This window comes from Apteryx mantelli, chromosome 4 (assembly GCF_036417845.1).
Source record: "Apteryx mantelli isolate bAptMan1 chromosome 4, bAptMan1.hap1, whole genome shotgun sequence".
Classification (NCBI taxonomy): Eukaryota; Metazoa; Chordata; class Aves; order Apterygiformes; family Apterygidae; genus Apteryx; species Apteryx mantelli.
In genome coordinates, this window is record NC_089981.1 from 26,778,647 (window position 1) to 26,801,865 (window position 23,219).

The 23,219-nt window shown below is 40.4% G+C and overlaps 1 protein-coding gene across 8 annotated transcripts in view; it reads left to right on the plus strand.

Moving 5' to 3' along the window:
• The first annotated feature begins 310 nt into the window (after positions 1–310).
• The window catches only part of SOX6 (SRY-box transcription factor 6), a 381,215-nt gene continuing 358,306 nt past the window's right edge, over positions 311–23,219 (plus strand). For 2 of the 8 annotated variants that reach the window (XM_067296074.1, XM_067296075.1), the window contains exon 1: positions 311–569. The gene's annotated coding sequence lies outside the window, so the exon portion shown is untranslated. Of the gene's footprint in view, positions 570–4,275; positions 5,008–5,956; positions 6,219–14,071; positions 14,192–23,219 lie in introns of those variants that run through there. The other 6 variants (XM_067296077.1, XM_067296068.1, XM_067296072.1 and 3 more) reach the window with 5 other exon arrangements.

The window sequence follows — 23,219 nt, forward strand, 5'->3', positions numbered from 1 at the left end:
GAACGGACCCTGGAGGTGATGCAGTGAAACACTTCTACTTCCTTGCATTGTGTTTATTACAGATCACGGGCGCTCTGCTTTTGTAACATTCACTTCAAGCATTCTCAAACCCACCCGGAATAAGTTCTGATCCTACCCTTTAGTTTACACTGGGGTTGTCAAAGGATTAAATAAATGAAACTTTATTTGACCGTGGAGTTTACAGACCCTGGGATCCCTGCGCTCTCTGGCCTTATTCTAATTCTATAGCGGTAATTACCCTTCGTTTCTTTAAGTGCAATAGATTTATTGCCTTAGAGACTATGCACAGTTTGATTGAATTATTCATTTTTTTCTTTGGTGTAGACTGCATCTGGGGACTGATGTGACGTGTAGATTTTTTTTTTCAGGAACAAAGGGAATGTGGAAATGAAAGAGAGAGGGAGAGAGAGGCTGGCAGATGTGATGAGATGCGGTGAAGGTGTATCCAGCTTGGCACTCCCACTCCTCTCTTCTCCTCTCATTGCAGCCCTGGGTGACTCTCAGGCTAACACAAACAGCTTTTCTTCCGCAGCCTGCCCTCTGTCACTGTAAGTACAACAGCCTTCTCTTATCAGCATGCAAATTCCAGCCACTCACTACCTTAGCCTGGTGTTTGCACTTTAGATTTACAGAGGGGACCTTTAAAATGAACTTTCCGAGACAGGAAGGGGTTTTCATGTCAAACTTGCTTTTATTTTCTTTGTAAAAGTTTATGTGGTTTTTCCCTTTTTTTTTTTTTTTTTTGGAACGGGGGTGTGGAGTGGGGAGATTGTTGTTGCTGCAGCTTTTTGCTTCTCTATCAAGATAATGTACAGTTTCAAATGAAATTAAAACCTTTTCTTTGATACTGTTTCCGCCAGGACAATACATTGTGTTAGCAGATGACGTTTTCAGGAATTCAGAGTTTTTGTTTTCAGTCAGATCTTTTGCTTTGGGTCTAATAAAATGCAAACATCCCCTAAATTTTGAGGAAATCGCCAGAGGTTCTTGTTCTAGGGGAGCATGCATCAGCTGATGGGTTTGATTGTGAAGAAATGTGCAGTAATCTGCTTTTATCTAGTCTAACAAAACTTTTTTTCCAATCGTGTGATCAGGTTTTAACTTATTTTTCCTTTAGCTTTCTCTCACATGCAGTTGATTATTTTACAAAAGTTTTTCTGAACATTTTCAACAAGCCTATAAAAAGTCTTCATTGTCGGAGAGTGTCAGCAGAGTGAATTTATAAAGATGCCTGTTAATTGTTCGGCATTAATTGGGGAGAATGGCTTGTGAATGTGTGAATGACTTGTAACGTGGAATTTCTTGCCCTTTGAATCAAAACTTCAGAGACTGTTCTACCAACTCTGCAGGAGTTGTAGATTTGCTCATCTTAAAGATGCGGTGTGTGAAACTTAACACACAGGTTGCATTGCTTGTTGAACATTGCTTTACGTTAATGTATTTACGAAGAGCGCGCAAAATGCAGTGACAGCTGTGAACAGGTAAGTGCCCCAACGTGCACTGAGAGTCTCTGATTCCTGCCCTCTGCAAGGACCCACAGCAGTTCAGCATCCCTCCTCAACATCTGGCTGCGCTGCTTCTGTGGCTGTCTGTAGCCTTTGTGAAGGAAAAGCAAGGGAAGTACCTTAAAATACAGACATTAAGCGAATGGTAACACTAAAAGTAAAAATGATTTCTTGTTTCTCGGCACGTGTATACCTGTTAACACGGCGGATGTTCGCTTATGCAAACAAAGAGGGAAACACAGTTGGTACTGAGCAGCGCACATACGCCCACGTTTGCATACAGTGTGCGAGAAGTCCTCTTTTTCTACCGCGGAGAAGTTGTAGCTCTTTGACAGTGAGTGCTACATCTGCAACTTAATTGATCACACAGGGGAAGCAACAAGATACAGTGTATTACTTGCGCTGCGCCTGGGAATGTGGACACATCTCTGCGGTGTCCTGCCCCAACTTAGTGCCATTCTCTGCACAGTATTTTCGGGAGTGCAGAGCTGCTCTTCCGATTTGGATCTAGGTGGGCGGTTAAATTTTTCTGATGTCTTAATTATCTGTTGCCCCATTACTGCCTCGTACTTAGTAGGTTGTTCAAAGGAGGACGCTACATCTGAGGATGTATTTTTTCTGCTTGTTTCTTGAAAGGAAAGAAAACTTACAGTAACAAATGGATGGCGTAGTAAACCCGGACAGGATGGTACATCCTTGTACTCTGATTGCAGTTGTTTTCTTACAGAACTCTTTCTTTTTTTGATGCCAAAGCTACTAGTTATGCAAAAAGTCAAGGTGTTTCCTTTACTTGCAGCAGATTTAAATGTGTTAAAAGGAAAGTGTCACTGAATAATTACGGGAATTCTTGTAATTAAAGATTAAAAGGGACATAGCAATATCTGGAAAGGAAGCTATTTCCTGTGGCTAAATCCATACTCTAAATAACTGCAGCCAGGAGAATAGTTTGAATTTGCTGAACGCAGGTGAATACAAACTCAGTATTTACAATCTTACAATTTACCCCCGTCTCCGAATTTTATTTGTTAGTGTCTTTTAGTAGAATTAAAAGAATGCATGGAAATTAGCTGTTATGTCCTCAGCCAGCTATTTTAATGATAAAGCTTTAATGGATACATTTAAAGTTCTGTTTCAAAGTGATTGTTTCTCACCGAATAATACTTGAATGCTCTTTTTTTTTTTTTTTTTAGTGGAATTGCCAAAAATACTTTATAAAATAGTCCCGTTATTTCAAGAGGTTCTGACTTAAAACTCATCTTCTCTGTACTCGACTAGAGAGGGACGGTAATACCTCGGATAGCAAGGCAGAGGATGCAATATGCACGACTCTACTAGTGTTTTGAGTTTTCCAGCTTAATAAAATAGCGTAGAGACGGATCAGATCAGTCCTGTGTCATCACGTTAATGTTCGATTTTCATCACGTTCTGATGAAGCAAGGTTCATTTGCAGGAGAGCAGGGTATACTTCTGCTTCTAACCTTTTCCTCAAATTTCTACTGGAGAGAGGAAGAAAGCGAAATCAGGCTTTCTCCTCGTCTTTTTGGCCTCTATAAGTTATGAAGCTATTTTAAAATTAAAAAGTTTCTCTGTTACTAACTGTTCCAGGCGCCTTCTGGAAAATGGGGAGAAAGTGCCAAAAATACAGAGATGAATCAACAACTTCTCTCTCTCTCTCTCATTTTGTGGGCTTGAGGTTGCTTTCCGCACTCCCATCTTAACAACAGTTTAGCCTAGGTGTGAATAATATCAAAAGAGGGAGACGTTAGCTTTCCGGCGTTGTTTGCCCACCTGATCTGCGGGCCCCTGGCAGTTTGAAAGACTCTTTTATATTTACCTTTGGAATGCAAAAATACAGGAGAGAGGCTTTCCTGATTTTGCACTACTGTGTGCCATTGGCTGATTTTCTCCTCATCTCCTTCTAGTTTTCCCTTCTTTCTCCCAGATTTTTCTTCCAATTAGCACTACCAAGGGCGCATGAGTTCCTAAATTGGTATTCAAGTTGTATTCAAGTCCCTATCTGTTGCCTTTTGAAAGAGAGGGAGAGACTGCCGCTGCTGAAATCTCTCCTCATCGCCACGAGGATCCCAGCCTTAACTTGAGTCCGTTCTAAATCAGTTTTTCTTCCCACACCATACCTGTCTCTTCCAACTGTGCTAACATTTCACCTCTCTGTTGAACGCACCCTCACCTAGTTTGGACTCCGAGTTCCTGCTCCTTCCTCTCTCCCTTTTCTCTCCCGTGGGCTGGTGTAGCCTATAGCCAGATTCCCATCCCTGGTGTAATTTGTACTTTACATTTCATCTGGTTTTACCCCGACGGGGCTGTGGGATCGGGCTCCTCAGAGCCCCGTTTATCAGCTGTCAGTGAGCATTTGCTGATGGCTTGTCTTCTGTCCCCGGTTCTTGACCAGTCCATCCCATGTCCTGCAGACTGTCTGTCTGTCTCTCTCTCTCTCTCTTTTTCTTCTCCGCCTTTTGGCCCTTTTCTGTTCTCTCTGCGCTCTGCGCCCGGGAGCCGGCGAGGAGCCCCTCGGCGCGTGCCTGCCCGCGGCCGGTCGGAGCGGGGCGCGGGGTGCGGGGCGCGCCGGGTGCCGGCTGTAACCCGCCTCTGCCCTCCGCCCGCGCCGGCTCCGCGTCCTCGGCTCTCCCGGGACCCCCCGCTCCCGCTCCCCCTCCTCCTTTTCCGGCCCCCGCCGCCCTCCCCCTCCCCGCCCTCGCACCCCCTCCCCGGTAACTTTCTAGTACCTTTCCTCACCACTCCGGGCAATCAGTGGTCATTAGAGTAGAGAGGTTTAAGGTTTCATTTGTCTAATAGCAATGTGAGTGGTGATAGCTTCTCGGGGATGCGGCTGGCAGCCTGGGGTGATTTCACTTTCTGTTTTGTGCTCACTTTCTCTTCAGTTGTTGCTTTCCCCGCTCGCTCGCTCTCAGTCTCCCTCTCTCTCCTTCCCTCTCCCTCTTTCGCTCTCTCTCTCTCTCTCTGTGTTGTCTCATCTTGCCTGTGCTGTCTGGGCGGGGGAGCCCTGCCTCCTTTTGCCTTCCTCAGATCAATGCCCTGGCCACTCACTTTCTGATGTTGCACGACGGGAAATGCTTTGAATACTTACGACATGGCCGCTCACATTGATTGCCAAGATTGACAGCAGTAACCATCGCCTTCACTTGTTTCAGGAGGAAAAAAAAATAATAATAATGAACCTGATTGTAACCAAATCTCCAGGCAACCCATCCGCAAACTTCTAACGATCGGGATCCTGCACATCCATGGCCCGGAGAAACACCAGCAGACTTTAGCTCATTTATTTTATTTTATTTTATTTTATCTTATTTTATTTTATTTTACTGAATTACTACCCATTTATTCCTCCTCCTCTCTCTCCTTTCACCTCCTTCCCTCTTTTTTTTAATGAAAATTACCGAAGCGCGTTGCAAAAAAAAAGGAGGCTCTCCCATTGCTTTGTGCCACACTGGATCCCGAGGAGGTAACCAGGGAAAAAAAGCCCTATTGTGTTGTATACCTGTTGTTTGCTGTGGTGTATAGTGCTGCGTGGCTTGGTGGTGGTGGTGGTGGTTTAGTGGGTTTTCGCTGGATTTATGTCGCTTTGCAGGAGAGAATCCGGTTCCCCCTGCGCTGTCTTTAATGGGTTGTTAGTTGCAATTGACTAAAGCAGCAGCGTCCGGAGGTAGATCTGTTGTTTAGCTTTTAACGTTGCTGAATTCCCCCCTCCCCCTCCGCCTCCCCCTGCACGATTATTTACTTTTGTACCACGAGGGTTTTTAGGGAAAAGTAGTTATAGTCTCGTCCCCGTGTGAGTTTCCGGGGCTGTTTGAATCCCGAGGTTTCAGAGACATTAAGGGACCTCAGTACCTTGAAATCACAACACTTTCTCATCCTCCCCGAGTAGAGTTTATTTTAAAATATAGTGACAGATCAGCGTTGTATTTTAAGATCACCCACGGCAGGCGAACACATGGTGCTAGGAAGATATTGTACGCAAGAAACTAACACGAGAGGGAGAGAGAGAGAGGAAAAATAAAATCCGAAATAAATCTTTGAGAGCAGAGAGCTGCTGTCATTACTCCGAAATGTTCGCGTGGGTTTCTCTTCACGGCTAGCCCCCAAAGACACGGAATGGAGAAAGGCGAAAGGAATTTAGTAGTGCTTTTAAGTTCTCCGCTAAGTTTGAGGTGGGTAATTGCTTTGAAGTTCGCCACAAATAAGTGCTATCCACGGAGCATGCAATAATACAAAGGTACTGGACCTGTAGGTGGTAATGTTGTTTTTGGCCACAACGGGGCACTATCCCGAGGAAGTGTAGTTCCTGTGGTGGCGCCTTATCTCTCCAAGCAGAGGGTTTGGATAAAGTTATACTGAAAACTTTAAAATTGATATCACACCCTAATTTGCGATACAGAAGGAGGGGGGAAGAAAGTAGTCCATCATCAGGGAGCTCTGTTTACACCATGAGAAGGAAAGATCTGTGCCGCTTTGTGGCAACATTCGACTTGGGATTTCTTGCTGCCTTAGCTCTTTGCCGGAGGTCATGCAAATCGACCTTAAAAGAATGCATAAGCCATAAATTAAAATAAACCCTTAGCCAGAGGCTGATCCATAAGTAGACAATACCTAACCTGGACAAAACGGCTTCCTTTGCGAGCTGAAAAAAAGAATAGTGCCTAAACTAAATGCAAAGTAAGTTTTTCAGGAAGTATTTCACTTACTATTATTATTATTATTATTATTTAAATAAAGTAGTGGCAGTGCAACAACATATAGCAGCTGTTTATAGACAGTGCTGTAGAATCCAAGTAAGGCAAGGTGTGTCTGGTGGAGAGCTTGTTCTTTTCCTAGCTTTCACTGCCTTCGAAGCTGTTTGTTTTTTGATTAGGGATAAGGAGCCTCTTTAACTGTATAAGCAATTTAATGTTTTATCTCGAATAATGCTGAAGAGTTTATGAACAAATCTGTGTTGCCTGAAAATGTCACATGTGCGCACACAAGCTGTGTCTGTATATAATAGTCTTAGGGCTTGTTTTTTTTCCCGCAGTTTTTGACAATTGTTCCATTCATGATCCTGAAAAGAATTATCAGTGGGAGCTAATGATTCTGCCTCTCCAGCTTCCCTGCGCTCTCCGAGAGGAGCAGGCACTGGGCAAGGCTGCTGAGTATTCTCGTGTAATGCATGTACGCGTGTGTCTGCGATGTGGTAGCATATATATGTGTATGTAGAGATGTGAAAGGGCACATATACGCCTTATATGATCAGGTACTTACACGCGTACATTAATAATTTATCTGCCAGTGAATTGCTGCTCTGCCGAGAGAGAGCTTCCTCCCTCCGGGTCCCAGTGCTGCTGAACAGCATGGAGCAGTTAACCCGCTTTGCAGCAGGGGCTGTGTGCTTTAGGAGAGCAGGGCCTGGAGGTCAGTCAGAGGCACTGATCATATCGATTTGATTGCTGTCTTTGCTTTCTACAGACCGTTTCACAGGTTTTTTTTTAAGGACGGGAAGGAGTGAAAGTGGCAACGTGAAAAGACAATTGGTGTTGTGTCTGAGTGTCAGGGGTGTCTCTCAGGAGAGGAGAGAGCCAGCACGTTGGGAGCCTGGGGACGACAGATTAGTTCTGTCCTAGGGGTGTTTCCCAAAAACGTAGACGGTGAAACTTTCAGTGATAAAGTAATATATCTTCGCCTGCTGTTTGTAGATAAGGTATATGTTTATTAAAGTAATTTAAATAGCCTTCGGCACATGATCGGCACTTTGTTCATAGTGTTTTCTTTTACCCTTGTTTTAGCATTTTTAGTATTTCCATCTTCACTGCTGATCATAAGGACAGGAGAACAGTGTTAACCAGTCCTCAAACAGGGGTTCGAGTCCAAAAATTAACGAATTTCCCTTTCCGTATTCGTGTAATGGAGTAATTTTGAAACCTGTTTTGAGACTTCGACTTGACTTGACTTGTTTTATTGACGTGCTTGTGCCCACTCATTTAATTAAGCCATTATACCATAAAGTAAATAGTAAGAATGAATGTGAGATATGTGCTTGTAGTCTGCCATTATATACAAATATTTCCATAGAAAAGACTCTTAAAAAAACTTTTTCAGCATGTCATGAGTTCTTTGGTAAGATTTTATTGCAGGTTTTTGTTTTGAGCCATGATATTTTGTGTGTTTCTGTGCTCACGATGTTATATGCTCGCTATACTCGGAATATAAACAGCAAGCGTACCTAGCAATTCATTCTAGTAAAAATAAAAAAATAATCTATTTATAGTGAGTACATTTAAGAGAAAATAATGAGGTCATTTGGAGTATGTTGCAGTTTGAAGTAGCTCGACACCTGGCAGAAACTACATACGCATTTTCTTCAGACTCTGCACTATCCATAACTTTTTCTTATAATACATTCTTGCGTTAAGTGAGAAAGGCTGTTTGTAAAACAATCCCCTGGCTGGTTCTAGTGTTGGGTGAAGCTGATCCTGTAATGGCATTTTGTTTTGAACAGTTGCTGTAGTTGAAGTTCCCTCATAAGGTAAGGTGGCACTGGGTCTGAAAGGAGGTCCAAATGCCACATTTATAATTAGACTGCCAATTCAGCACATTGTATCTATCGCTATACAGGGATATACTGCTGTGTCTGGTCTCTCAATAGACTGTATTCAGAATTAGCCAATTCAACTGCTTAAACTTTGGAGTCAAATTTAGAATAGGCAATGAGAGAAGAAGGAAAACAATAATGCTTTCTTTTTTCCTCAGCTAGCTATTAAAAGCCAAAGAATATACGGAAACCAAACCAGGCACTGTACTTGGAATCAATGCACCAAGTGCAGCTTGGCCAGCGTCTGCAAAACCATTTTGAAGTGCTCTCCTCGGGGGGAGGGGAAGGTGAGCGGCGTCCCCGCTCCGAGCGCAGCCCCGGCGCGGGCACCGCGGCTCCGGCATGCTGTCCCTGCCAGCCGGCAGCCTCCCGCTGGCCGCGGGCGCGGGGGCCGCGGCCCGGGGCCCGGGCGCGGCGGCTGCAGCCCCGCCGGGGCGCGCTGGCAGCCGCCTCCCGCCGGGGCGCAGCCCCCGCCGCGGCCGCGCTGCGGCCCCCGAGGGCCGGGGCAAGCGCCCGCCCGCCCGCCGGGGTGGCGGCGCGGGGCTCCCCGGGCAGCTCCGGCGCCGGGCGTGCGGCCGCCCCGCCCCGCCCCGCCGCGGCGCCCGGGCCCCCGGCTGCTCACGCCGTCCCGCCGCGGGCAGCCCTCGGCGGCGGGCGTCGCTCTCCTCGGCGGCCGGGGCCCTCCGCGCCCCGAGCGGCCGCGGCCGGCCGGAGCCCCGCGGCGCCTTTCCCGCGGGCAGCAGCGGCCGCGCCGCGGCCCGGCCCGGCCCGGCCCGGCCCCCATGCCGCCCGGGGACGCCGAGCTGCGGGCTCCGGCTCCCGGCGTCTGCCCACCTTGAGCCTGGATTCACAGTTTCTGGCTCCTTTGCTCCTGTCATACTTTTTGTTTCGCTCACTGGTTTCTCCGGCCTCCTCTCCCAGAACTTTAGTTCATTCAGGGATGAGAATAAAAGAGGCCCTTTGCTCAGAAATCTTTCATCCTCTGCTAAATGCGTTATTTTCTCTCTCTTTCTCGCAGTTCCACTTTATTTCTGTATTACTGGGAGACTTAGCTACACTGCTTTAAAGCTCACTTAGTTCCCTTTTCTGTTAGTTGTAGGGTGCAAACTAGTGCCATGTGTATAATACATAGTATAAAGGGAGTCAGACAGATGGCTGTCTCCCCCGGCACGTTACTGATTCTGTGTTGAACTTACGTAACTCTTTGCTTCATTTTTTTGTTCTTACGTTTACACATTGGTGCAAGCAAGGAGAAGAGAAATAAAGTGAAGCTGATCCATTTCTTTCATTAGGCCATTAGTGTCTGTCTTGTAGAAAATATTAGCTAGTGTCCAAAGCTAGTTGCCTTTGCCTGTCAGTTTGATTTTGTTCACAAGTGTGGACTGCCAGTCCCTGTTCCCTAGCCAGTGCTTTTTAATATATGGCCAACAATTGTTAGTGGTCACTTCCAGCTGAACTTCTTTTGCTCAATGGAAAAAAAAATCCCTTTGGACTTTTTTTTTTTTTTGAATCTTTGATCATATTTTTAGTTGAAAATATACATGTAAGTCTGCAGCTCTTGGAGGCCTTGGAATATCTTGTGGTAATGAAGGCCAGAGCTTTGCATGATGATAGCAGAAGCAAATATTTTGTTTTTAGTGGGTGTTAGAAAGTTTCTTTAGTCTTGACCTTATATCTGTTAAACACTGTAGTCATCTTGGGAGATACCACTTCAGGAAGCATATCCATTAATCTTTTACACTTGGTTTGATTTCACCCTAAAAGTATATGGATCACACTTAAAAGGCTTCCGTCAATTTATTTATTTATTTCACAGAACAAAAATTACTTAGGAAAGAGAAGTAGCAATACACTTTTCACCCCATACAATGGGGTGATGTATATTTCCCTTTCCATAGTGTGACTTGAAAGATCAACGGGCTTGTTTGGCAGAGGTTGTGTGTAATGACTAATGCTTTAAAAGTTATGTAAAGAGGGGTGTTTGTGTATGTGTATATATAAGTTATGTCAGCTAACATGATACAATGACATATTTTAAAAACATTTCTGTTAAAATAGTGAGTCAAGGAAACAGAGCTTTGAAACGTTTCTAAATGATGTCAGAACCTGAGAGAAAAGCACTGCTTTTTGATATACTCGGGAGTTCACATACAGCTTTATTAGTCAAGCAGCAACAAAATACAAAGGTGCACATTTCAAAGTTTTGCCTTAGTAAGTTCATTTCTGTTCCTCTCTTTCAGTGTCTTTTTGTTTAGGTCTACATGCAGTTTTCTATTTTTTTTTCTTAGGTAGAATAGCAAGAATGGGAACTTTGAGACATGTTACTGAAACATAGCAACTGATTTCCCTTTTATTTTACACAAGCTATTCAGAATTTTTTTGGCATATAAAATTCTTTAAGAGTATTTATTGATACATCATTACAAGCCATGACATCATGTTTTAAAAGCGACAAAATATGGTAAAATCCTGTCATTAGTAGGTCTGTGTACTCGGTCAGTGTGATGCCTATATGAATATATGGGTATATTTATTTAGATGTAGTTTTGCGCAGAAGGGAGAGATCTGATAGACGTATTTGCTGGAAAGCAGCCGATTTCTACAGTGATAAAACTGGATAATTACATGTTCCCAAAGCCTTTTCAGCACAGAAGTAGGTGTTCTTTTAGAACAATATTCTGTGGCAACAACAAATATTTGTGACATCATTGTAAGAGATTTCCTGCCAATTTTTAGTTTACTGTCTTTTAAAAGAAGTCTGGAATTCTTTGGCACTGGTGAAACACATACCCATCGTATATTCAAGTATTCAGTGAAGTTTTAAATAATTCTCTTTCAATTAATACAACAGGAACCTGAAAAATGGATTTTCTCTTAAAGAAACAAGAATCAGTACATAGATATTTCTTTCCTCCTCTTGTATATTTTAAAAACCTCATATCAGTTTTATGTTTACAGTTTTGTCCTGTAAAATTAAGAAGAAAGAAAACAGTAGCCTAAGTTTGAAAATTGTTTCTTGGGAATTAGTTTAATCAAATGTTTTGTGAGTCTTGCAAATTGGAAAGAATAATATAAAATTAGATATATTGGTAAACTAGGTTAATCACAGTCATTCATTTGTAGCAGAGAATACATATCTATCAATTGATGTTTTTTGAAGTCGGGAGAAACATTCCATCAAGCTAATGTGTTTAAGGGTATCATATCAGGCACAGACAGGTACTAGAAGTGATAAAAAACAGATAACCTGCAATAAAATGATTTACAGATGGGTCATTATCTTCTATAGAGAGGTTACAAAGATCATATTCTTTATAAAAACAGAATGCAATTCTACAGAGCTAGGAGAATTATCTAAATGCATCTGAATATATAATGTTTTCTGAGTGACTGGTAGAATTTATCAAAGCAAAATTTGTTAGCCTTCTTATCGGCAGCATATTATTTTAAGATATAGAAAATTACTGTCCTGTATTTTAAATATTCTTTATTTTACCCACTTGATAAAGTAAAGCTTGGGAAACATTTTGCCTCTTATAGTGTGATCCTTTTAGTGCATACATTTAAAATATGCATAAAAATGTTATCCACAAATTAAAAAAAGGTGTAAAGTTTGATGTTAGGGAGCTATTAGTTTTCATGACCTGTTTCATACGGCGTGTGCCTGAAATGCATCTTTTCTATCAGTGGTAAGACAGGATGTCATTTATATATTTTCTCTTTCTTCTTCAGCTTGACAGAAAGGTATACAGTCAATTGTTTCTCCGGTCTCTCATAGACTGACATAAGGCAACAGGAAACTCTAAACCCTCAGAGGTGCAGTATTGATTTGATTCCTAACTGCAAATCCTTCATATCATTGCTCAAAATATCTAACTTTACACCAATATTAGCCATTCTTTTTATAGTGACACCATGCTTAGTAAAAAACTTCTAAGCACTGAGGTCAGGTGTTGAGATTGGATTCTAGTTTATTTTTTATGAATCAGATAAAGATTTCTGTGCATGAGACCGTATGTGAAGATGAGAGAACAAGAACATTTCCATATCAAAGGCAATATATCTGAGGCTGCATAGTAATTAAAATGCAGTGGTTTGGACTCTGTGCACTAGCACTTAAGCAGAGCGTTGTTGGGACCTTGTGCAGCATGCAGGCGGTTGTCTCTTGCATACTTCTAGAAATATACTTATAATTTTGTACAAACATTTATGCCAGTCCACACTTTTCTGTGGATAATTTGTATTTCATCCAAACCATTCAAAGTAGAAGTTATTTTTTGAGCAACCCCCTCATTATGGCTTTTGTGCATCAACTATTTTTATTCTGGTTGTTTGTATTTCCTCTTACCAGAATGATGGCTTGTTTATAGTCGTATTTTTTTGTGTGTTTCTCTAAGACCCCTTCTACATACCACTGAAATTTTACTGCTTGCTTGAAATGTGTTTTATTAGAAAGAAAAATGCTAATATCTTTTTAGGTGCATGGAAGATGGTGTGATTTCTTATGTACCATACTTTATGGCAAATTAAATGTATATACTGGAACCTAATATTTTTAATGATACAATATGTATTTATTAATTCTGACTAATTGTTACACAACATAAAGAGAATTAATACATTGCTTCAAAGACCTGCTTATGTGGGAAAATCAGCAAAAATTATTCCACAGGAGCTCCTCATCTGGAAATTGTATTCTGGAATAGATATGACTTTAATTCCAGAGTAGATTGTCCTCCTAAGTAGCTGTTCCGGAAGGGTTGCTGTCAAATTGTTTACTTCATAAACTGTGTTGGTCAGTGTCCCAGTGTGGAGGAGGCTGTGAGCGCTGCAAATGCCCTCATTACTCAGACACTTGTTCTACAGAGCTTCTGTCCATTAATGCTGCAAAAGTATTGAGGTGAAACTTTTGGGAAGTCTTCATATTTAAATAGAGTATAGTGTTATGGTAATCTTATAAATCTTGCTTCATTTTTATCAATTACAGATTGCAATTGGTTTATGAGTATGTGAGTACTTCGAGCTATAATATCACACTTTTAGAGGATGTTCTGTATGCTTTTTTACATTTGTATTATTGTTGTGGATGAGCTTGTTAAACAGATCCTGACCATTTGTGGTTAGTAAAAACCCATGGTATTTTTGCACAAGTAGGGGGGTTAACCTCAATGTCATGGCCTAATTCCAGCTAAGATAGGATGTAGTTGCCCATCTGCATTCCTCTTATAGTTGTAACTGGCTCGGTTAATCCTCATTTCCTCTCCTAAATGTAGTAGAGTAGTGTCCTAAGGACACTTGCTGCATTTTACCTTAGAAGTACCAAATCCAGCTATTGAAGTAATATGTGAAACTAAATAATGAATCACATTTTAGGAACTTTCCAGGTAAGAGATGTTTCATACACCTGACTGACCTATTATTATTGGAGTGAACATTTTGAAGGATTTTATTTATTCAGTATTTAAATTTTGAGCTATTTCAGAGGAACATTTTAGACACATGGGGACAAATCCTCAGCTGGCATAAGCCAGAGTAACTCCATTTACTTAAGTGGTGGAGTGCTATTTTACTCTTGCTGCAAATGTGTTCCGTAGGACACAATCCAGTTCCTGCTGGATTCAATGGAAAGGCCTTTCTGTGACTGTGCTAGGAGTTGGGTTGCCTGTGAAGGCTCTGTTCTCATTGAATTCAATGTAGAAAATAACTTGCTTTGGTTTCAGTTAGATCAGAAATCAGGTTCATCTACATGATGTTGTTTATGGCTTTAGGATGAAATTAACTGAACTTAATCTCATGTAAACTGTGTACTACTAGATCATCTGTCTCCCCATATCTACTCTTCCAGTGGGTCTTCTGGTATAGTGTATGCACTCTGTGGGGTTCTGGCTGTTGGCTTCCTGTATCTGTGCAGCCTGTGGCTATGCATATTCCCTTTTTCTTTCAGTCACTCTGGTCTACTGAGACAGATTAACTTTCTACAGAACCTTTCATGTCACCAGTCCACTGCTGAGGGACTCACATAGGCCACTACAGTAAGAACATACTTTATTTAACTTTAGTTCAAGTAAGTATAGATGTGCTCATGTCAAATTTTTATGTACATAAACAGACATGTTTCAATTTATTTTTAGTAAACTCATGTTCTGTTATAGATGCCTGTTCTCATAACTTGCCCAGAAGCTCAAAGATGAATTCTAGGAAAACCCTTTCGCACTTTGACAGAGTTGGGTGTTTTGAATTCAACCATGGAAGTATCATTTTGACTAATGTTGGTATGTGCATTCAGTTGTAAAATGGGATCTTTCCCATTTTGCTCCAGTGGAAAATGTATCTACAGTTTGTAATTTGATATAGAAGTATTTGGTCAAAAATGATAATATGTCCACTAGTATATTTTTATGATATGGGGCCTTACTTTTTTTTCTATTGGGGGAAAGTGTGTGTTTGTTTTTCAGGTAGAGAGAGGCTTGAAAGATAACATGTCACTGGTTTATTTTCATCACTTTGTATCTACATGCTTGCATGCGTAAGTGCATATGCATACATACATGCACCTTTGCAGGGTATCAGTGTGAAAAGGGGAATGAAAAAGGATAGAAAGGAGGATTCTAATTTCACTTTTAGTTATACCAGCAAATAGCAAATTTGTAGTAGCTTTAATTGTAGTGTCATCAGTGTAATTGCTAGTTACTGCAGTGCTTGGTAGCCTTCTATAGGCTCTAGTTCCAATTACACTACGTGTTCTTTCCACCATGGATCTATGGTGGAAATTACTGCACCAATGGCATTTCTCTTTTAAAGTAACAATGGAATATTTTCATTTATTTCAAAACAAGTTAGATATGATCAGCTATTCATCTTGATTTCATAGGCTTAAAGGATGGTTAACTGGGGTTGAGATGGGATAAGGGCTATGCAGGTTATTAGTAGTAAGTTTAGAGAAGTGTAATGAGATGCAAAAATGTGTGAAACAGAGGAGAGATCAAGGAAGAAAGGTATTACCAAATAATGTTCTGGAAAAAGGAGTAAGATAAAACATAACTTGTTGTCAATTCTGTATTGCAGTAGTACAACAGATCATTGGTATTCCTCTTAACAGGGTCCTTTATGTATTTTGGTTACTGTTAGAGTATCACAAGTTACAAATTTGTCAGCATACCTACCTGAGAAAAAGGAGCATTTCCGTGTTAGAATATCTGCCTAGATTTAAAGTATTCAGCAAGGCAATCACCTTGCTGCCTTAAGGCAGAAGAACTTATTAATGTTGGCCATTGTGAGTTCTGGCGCCTCTTCACTTGGAGAGCAGGCTCTGTTAGCCTTTCTACTTCAAAGCTATATTGTCACTGCAGGTAAATAAATCACAGACTCCCTTATTCTTCAAGAATGGCTTACTGAGGTTGGGGCTATATTAGCTTATGCGTTATCATGCCTCTGGGCTTCACCATATATATGATGCTTCTGGAGGATGGCAGGTTGCAAGCAGCCCCCATTAGACCCAACAGTCCCTCTAACTTTTGACCCTTTGCTACCTCTGTGTACGAACCCTCATAGACACAGCAAGGTCAGCCCAAGTGTGTCTCTTTGCTGACCCACACAGTTCAGCCTAGACTTCATGTCTAGAGTATTCAAGCAGTTAAGCAGGCATCTGTTCCCTGCTTTGCAGATCTTCACATAACCTTTGGTAAAAGGCTGGGGAAATTTTTTTCCCTTCTCCTCCTTCTCCTCCAGCAGTGGGAACTCTATTATGTCAGTCTTCACTGTCACTAAACAATAACAATTCAATCTGTGATGTTTATTTTAAGAATGTAACAAAAACTCTAATTAGTGATGTTAGTGAAGATATACTGTCATGTGCTTTATGAGGTGAGTGGTTGTGTCCACTAACAATTGCTTTGAAAACACCGTTGCATAACACTCTGTGATAGGAATGGAATCAAATTACGGACCTGAAATCAAGGTGATGCCCTAAAAGTGAAAGACTTTGAATCCTCTGAGCTTTGTGTGTAGTCTTTTCGGGGAAAAAGAAAAAATAGATAGGTGAGAGAAAGCAGCTGATACGCCTAAGAAGTAATTACTGAGGGTTAGCTGGATTTTCAGTTTATGAAGTCTGCCCTTGGACAGGTTGAATTCAGGTTTTCATGATTTTGAGTATATTGCATAACATGACCAAAAGCAGAGGGAGCAGGAAGGAATTTTTTAGCTGAATTGTGAGTGAGTGTGATCTCTTACAGAAGTGTAAACTTCAAGGCATAAACGGTTGCTGAACCAACTTCTGATGGATTTTTTTAGTAAAAGTTGTACAGAAATGGCTAGGATAACAAATTAAACAGTAAGGGACAAATCCAGGCCAAAATTATATTTGCTTACTGCATTCCTCCTGTGGAAAACTTTCTATTTCAGTAATTCAGTGTGGGATGATTAGATAAAGAAGGTGAGCACTTGTTTCCCCTCATGCTGTCTAAGTGTGGCTCCCACATGATACTTCCTGTCTTTCACATATTGCCTCTTTAGTATTGATAGCAACTAGATGCAAATCAGCATGGCATCTGCTAGTTTGTTTTCAGCTGACCGGGCTAAAGAGCAGATATGAAATTTATCGCCAGGAGGCTGTGACCTCATCACATACAAGTGGCATTCCCACAAGTAGGTAATGAAGCACCCCTATTGAGTGTAGCTAAAGTCCAAATCCTCAGCAGAGGTATTACATATTCAATTTAAACAGCTCTCCCTAACTTTAAAGCTGTCCCTTGAATTTTTTTTTTTTTTTTTTTTTTTAATCCACTCGCTGTTGTAGCTGGAGCAGCAGCTGTCACTGGTCTCTGCTGTTGCCACACTGTGCTGAATTGGGCCTTCTTGAAAGTGTGTGGGAGAAGAGAAGGGAAGAAAAAACAAAGGGAGAGGAAGAGGAGGGGAAGGGATATGAAAGGACAAAGATGGGAGAGAAGACTGTGTTGAACTGAATAGTGACTGTAATGCTCTTATTGCTATTGAACATTCATAGGGAATTTCTACAGTCAAATATTATCTGATCATAGCTTGAAACATTTAAATTATTACAAGTTTTCCATATAGCTGCTATAATGCTGACTTTCTAAGAAAGTTTGCAGTGGTCAAAATAGTCCCCTTTAGTGCTCATTATACTCAAGACTGAGCTCCATATTCCTCTTCTGTTGCTCATAATGAAGTTGTTCACAACAAATACTTTGAGACAGAAGTTATTTGCCTTTGGTCTCTGAGAAAAGGTAGGCTTCAAGGGAAGGTTTGAATGGATCAGTTCAGTGATTTATTTTTTTTTGGTACATTTTCGTCAGTCTTGTGTGTGTGCATAAAGGTTGTATTATTTATATGAAGTGCCTGTGAATAATTAGCATGAATATCTTAAAAATTTTTTGTTTTACTGATCCTTCTAACAATTGATAGATAACGAATACTACTGAAAGACTTTCCAGATTCTAAATTATTAGTGTAAATTAACAATCCCAACACATTTACACACCAATCTGTGATCTGAATGTTTAAGCTGATGTGAAACAAAATTGTATTTTATGTTTTTAATATAGTTGTGAGTGGAAGAGCGGTAGCTTTTGTTAGCAATGAAGGTTTGAGACTAGCTAAAAGCAAAGCGGAAATGAAATAGGTGCTTTAGAGCCTGAAGTAGTCAGTTTCTAGGAAGGGAGGGAGAATACTGGAATGAGAGGAAATGAGAGGGCGTAAAGAAAGGGAGGGGATAGGATAAGAAACAAAGAAAACTAGGATATGTGGGGTCAGATCAATATTAGTGGATACAGCCTTTCAAGTCATATTTAACGACTTTATTCTCCTGCTTCACCTATACCCTTCCACTTTCCAAGAAACTGAGAAGATACCAAAATCATCATTGCTGTCACTCACAATCAAATGGGATATTAACTGAGCTTAGAGTGGGAGTAATGACTGAACAGCTGTTGATAATTGGGATGTATAATCTCCAGAGTTGAGAATATTGTGATATGTAAAATGGAAAAATAATTTTCATATATTCTCAGCTTCCTGGAAGGTTGTGAAGCTCTTGTATTTATAACATGCTTTCAGTGAGAGGTTTTTTGGACTTCCAGTGTTAGACAATTCTTTTAGAAGAACTAAATCATGGCCTGCAGTCTTCCGGTTGTGCGTATTAGGCTGGGCTGGAGCCACTGCACCACACTTAGTAACAGATCCAGGCTGGCCTGTGTGTTGTATTGTAGAGATAACAAATAGGGAACTAGTCTATAACTACAATAAATATGAAGCTTCATCTTGAGAGGCACTGAACTATTGAATCTCCAGGGAAGGACCCATAGGTCCCCCATATCTCTCATAAGAGTGTCTAGGGTTAGTAGGATCATCTATCGCTATGGTTTGATTGGAATTCTTGAGCGTACAAAAATACGCCATGATGCATGTCAGCTCTTTTTCTTGGTGAATGCTGTAGTCCAGGCTTCCCAAGAGTAATGTTCTCTCCAGTTAAAGCTGCCAGATCATGCCAGTCTTGACTGTCTGATGATTTTAGGGTCACTCTATTACTGGCTGTGCATGTTTGTTAATTAATTTCTATGCCACAATGTAGTATAGTTGTCCAAATGAGGCATGGCAACCATTACACAAAATAAAAACCTTTCACAATTTGTTTCTAACCTTGTTTCAGACATGATGGTGCATGGGGTTCTTTCCATCCTCTTCTGGTTTCTGTGTGCAAGTTCTCACTTGATTAATGTGTCAGTATCTTACTAAACTTTTTAAAAATTCAGATTCTAATAAAATGTCTTTATTCCTGTTTAAAAATATTTGATATACCGTTTTTTTTTGCAATGAATAGGGCCATGAAATTAAAAAAAGGGGCAAAACATAAAACAAACAACCCCTTTTGCACACAAATAAAAGGATGTTTTAACATCAGTTATTACTTGTGTGATGTGAGAAATTAATTTTTATTTGCATTTTGCTCTTGTGCTGTCTCTCGTGTGAAAGCACACTAGGTGACAAAGCCATTTTTCCTAGGTCACACTCAGGCCTCAGACCTCTCATGGTGAATAGCAGAGCTGTGTTGCTGGGCAGAAAATTCTCATTTGCCAGAGGTCAGTGATGTCCATGGGCTGCCTCTTCTCCAGTGCTGGAGCTATAGCAAATATAATCAAATGTGTGAAGAGCAGTTTGACTCTTATCACAATTGTTGTATTAAAATAAATATCAATGATGAATTGGATAATTGGCATTTATTCACAATAATTCATGCAATGATGATTCTTACAATTAAACTCAGGTGCACATGCTCAGTTATGTGCTGCTTCTCAGCCAGAGAAGCCAATGGGCTTTGGTCCATGGCTCTTTTGTAAGCCTAAGGGGAAATCACTGGGAATATATATATATATTTTTATATATATTTGATCCTCCAAAAATCAAAAGCAAATGCTACAGTGGATCATAGGAATGGCTGCTGAGCTTCCACATTCTTCTACTTGTAGTTGTGGAAGAAGGGTAATCTGAGCTCATAATCTCTGAATGGTTCAAGTCTTCAGAATGAAAGTCAGAGTTATTGACTAAGGCAGGTAGAAAATTCATTTGCTTGAGCTCTTTTAAGTCCAGTTGATAACACTCAGGGTTTAGTCCTGCAAGATACCAAGTGCTCTGGTCCTGGTTCAACAGACTATGTAAGCACATGCTGAGCTTTAAAGCCCATGAATAACCTTAGTGGGAATGAGACTATGTATGTGCTTAAAATTCAGCACGTAGTTAAGTACTTTGCTGGATTGGAGCCAACATGCTTAGCACTTTGGGGGACTGAATCCTTATTCACTAGTGGTGCTTTATTTATTTTTTTGGTTTATGCATTTCCTCACTGAGCTGGTCTTTTGTTTGATGATCAGCCTTCAACATGGTCAGGCTTAAAAACTTTTGGGGCTTGTTTTGTCTAGAAAGCTATGGATAATCTCTGGAGGGAATAGCTCATTTTGCATAATTACTGATGTTAGATAAGTATGTTCTTTATAATCAACTTCTGTTTAATATGAAAATGTTAAGATTTTTGATCGAGACTCTAGCGTTTGACCCAGAGTTTATTTCTTCCCTTGTTTAGAACTATGTTATTTATCTGCAGAAATTAAAATGCCCAACTATTATTAGTATATCAAATTCTGAAGATAATTTTTTTTTTTATAATGACTTTTTCTGCTTCCAAGTTCTCTTTGCTTTCTACAAGCTTTTTTCTCGCTCCAAAGGAGTGTTCTTCAGCCAATAATTAGCAGTGGGCTTTCTCTGAACTGTGGTCTCTAGACAGTTCAGTCAGATATTTGGTCTCCTCTCAAAATGTCTTGGCCATGTAGGGTAATGGTTCTGAGTTGTTTTCTTCCTCCTCTCACCTGTTCTACTACACGGTATAACCTTGCTGCTACCTTAATGTTGCTAGAGTCATAGAAGCCAGAGAATCTTTTTCTGTTGTGGTATGATTATTCCCAATTATATTTTTAAAATTTCACTTGCATACGTACATCATTCTCTCTAAATTCATGACCAAGCATCAAAAAAGATCAAATGAACAAAATGAATTTAAAAAAAAGAAACACAAGAAAACTGTAGACATCTCAGGCAAAAGTAATGGATGCAGTTTTTCCTGAACAGGAACAAACTTTGGTCTTGTCTGATCAGTGAGGAAAGAGAATTTCATTGTCTCAGAGCTTTTCCTTGCTCCCACAGAGACGGAATATGGGTACTGTTAAGTGCTGTCCTAAATCTTGACTGTTTGTGTTTCTTTTTAAGCACCATCTTTAAAATAGCTGAGGTAAAGCATATGTAGCTTAGATTCGCGTGTAGACAGGCAAGTTGCTGCATGTCTAGCTGGAGGGACATAAGAAATCATACGTTTAGCTCTTCTTTCCTGCCTCTCAGCTGAAGTGCAGTACATAACTGTGTGAAAGCTTCCAGTTAGTATCACTGTAGCAAAGTGAGCTGGATTAACCTGCAGCTCAAACCATACAATGTGTAAGTGGAGGGCCAGTAAGGTCTAACAGAGAGCAGAGGGCAGTAACGTCGGAAACAGCTCTAGGTGAATTCCTGAGGGGTCGAACAATATACCTGCCTCGTGTCGCTCCGGCAGCCCTGGGCACTAGCGCGGGTGCCACTGAACTGGAAGGCGGGAGAACTTGGCATTAACCTTTGTTTTGTCATTGCCACGGGTTGTGATTACGAACACGTTACTTTACTGGCAGTACCCTTCTTTCCCCTCCTGTCTGATCTACTTAGACTCTAAGGTAACGACTGTCTCTAACTGAGTGTTTGTACTATGGGTATCAGTTTTAAGTGTGTTCTAGGAATAAATAATAATAGTTGCAAATATATGAGCTGATAGTTTTTAATGCTGTTGTGTGGATGTGTGCTCTGAATCCAAAAGAAGAATCTCATTTCTAATTCAGTGTCAATAAGATCCTACATGATTTAAAGCATTACAGATTATTTTTGCCAACTGTCAAAGATTCATTGAGAGAGGATGGTGAAGCATGGATACTTTTAAAAAGCACTTATCACTTCATGTCTCTTAAAACTAGATGGCTCAAGAATGCTTTTGAGAAATTTATATGATAAACATGTTCACAGTTACATGTTTACTAGCAAAATACATCGAAGACTGCCACTGATTTTTTTTTAATCTCAATCTAAGTTCAGTTTTCTGCTAATGACAAGTGTTTTTTGTATTTTTACTATTATTCTAAAGGTTTATTCAGCTTGACAGTTGTGGGATTAAGCTTTGCAAGCAAAAGGATAATATATCCTATGTTTACAAGTTAGCCAGAGGCCAGGTTTTATAAACTTTGAAAATACAGCTATTGCTAGTTTATAAAATAGACTAGTCAGCTTTCCAAGACACAAAATAAATCCAGCAATGGAGCTGATTTCCTTGGAAGCTTGCTGCTCTCATTTATAATGATATATTTTGTCCTAAAGCAATGTTACATGGGAAACTTAAAAACGTTTTAAAAGAGGTCAAGAAATGGGGCTCAAAACACAGACATATGGGGCCTGATTCTGAAAGTATCATATATCTCCTGTGAGAAGCTTTAGTTCCACTGTAAGGAGCACTTTGCAAAGGACATTTGGTCCCATTCAGAACTGGGTCCATGTAAGATTTTAGAATTTGATCTTCCAGTGCATTCTAACAGATACAATGGCTTTCATTAGTAAACATCTGATAATAAGGTCACAGCTGAGCCCATAGTCATCCATGTTAGTAATTGAGAAAAATATCAGTGCTTTTTATTGAAGACCAGCTAGTGATCCTTTTAATCTTAAAATTTCAACTCAAAATAAGAGATTCAAAGTTCATAGCAAGACAAATTATAAATTCTGGAAAAGGATTTTGAATGCATTGGGCAACACCAGCATCTTTATTTAAAAACATGAAATTTAAGGAAATTCCACATAACTGCAGATTCCTGTTTTATTATTTGCAGCATAGGAATAATTCGTATTTGCATCAGAATGTTTGTATTTACAGCAGATGAAGAGAACATCTCAGATGAACTATGGCTGTAATGCTGGGCATTTTTATTTGTTTTTAAATAATGCTGGTATATTTAAATGATGAAATTGGATTTGCAGTGACTCTGGTGCACAGGTCTGTAGCACTGAGAAGGTGCTGCCCTGTTAGTTCTCAATCTTGTCACTTCTGGGGAACAGCAGTGAAACTGTTCGTTCCTGACAGCAGACAGCCCCACTGCAGGGCCCTGGTTTCATGTTACATTAAGTATTAGTGCTGTTCTTTCAGGAGCTATTATGCTGTGACATCAAAGATTTTCTGACAGGGCAGTTGTAGGTTAGCACTGAAGTTGTCTACTGAAATTTTTAAGAATGGAATTAAATATATATGATCAGATTTAATATGAGAGATCGGAAACTGCATATAAAATGGAGTTAGTGGTTAAAGAAAGCTGCAAGAATAATTATTTGGTTTGGCCTATTTGTTCTTTCTTGTCCGAGGCGATTTTATTGCCTCTAATTCTACAGCAGTTCCAAAAATACTGCCATATGTTAACATTTTTGTACAACTGATTATTTTCTGAAAAATGTTGTGTGAAACAGGAGGA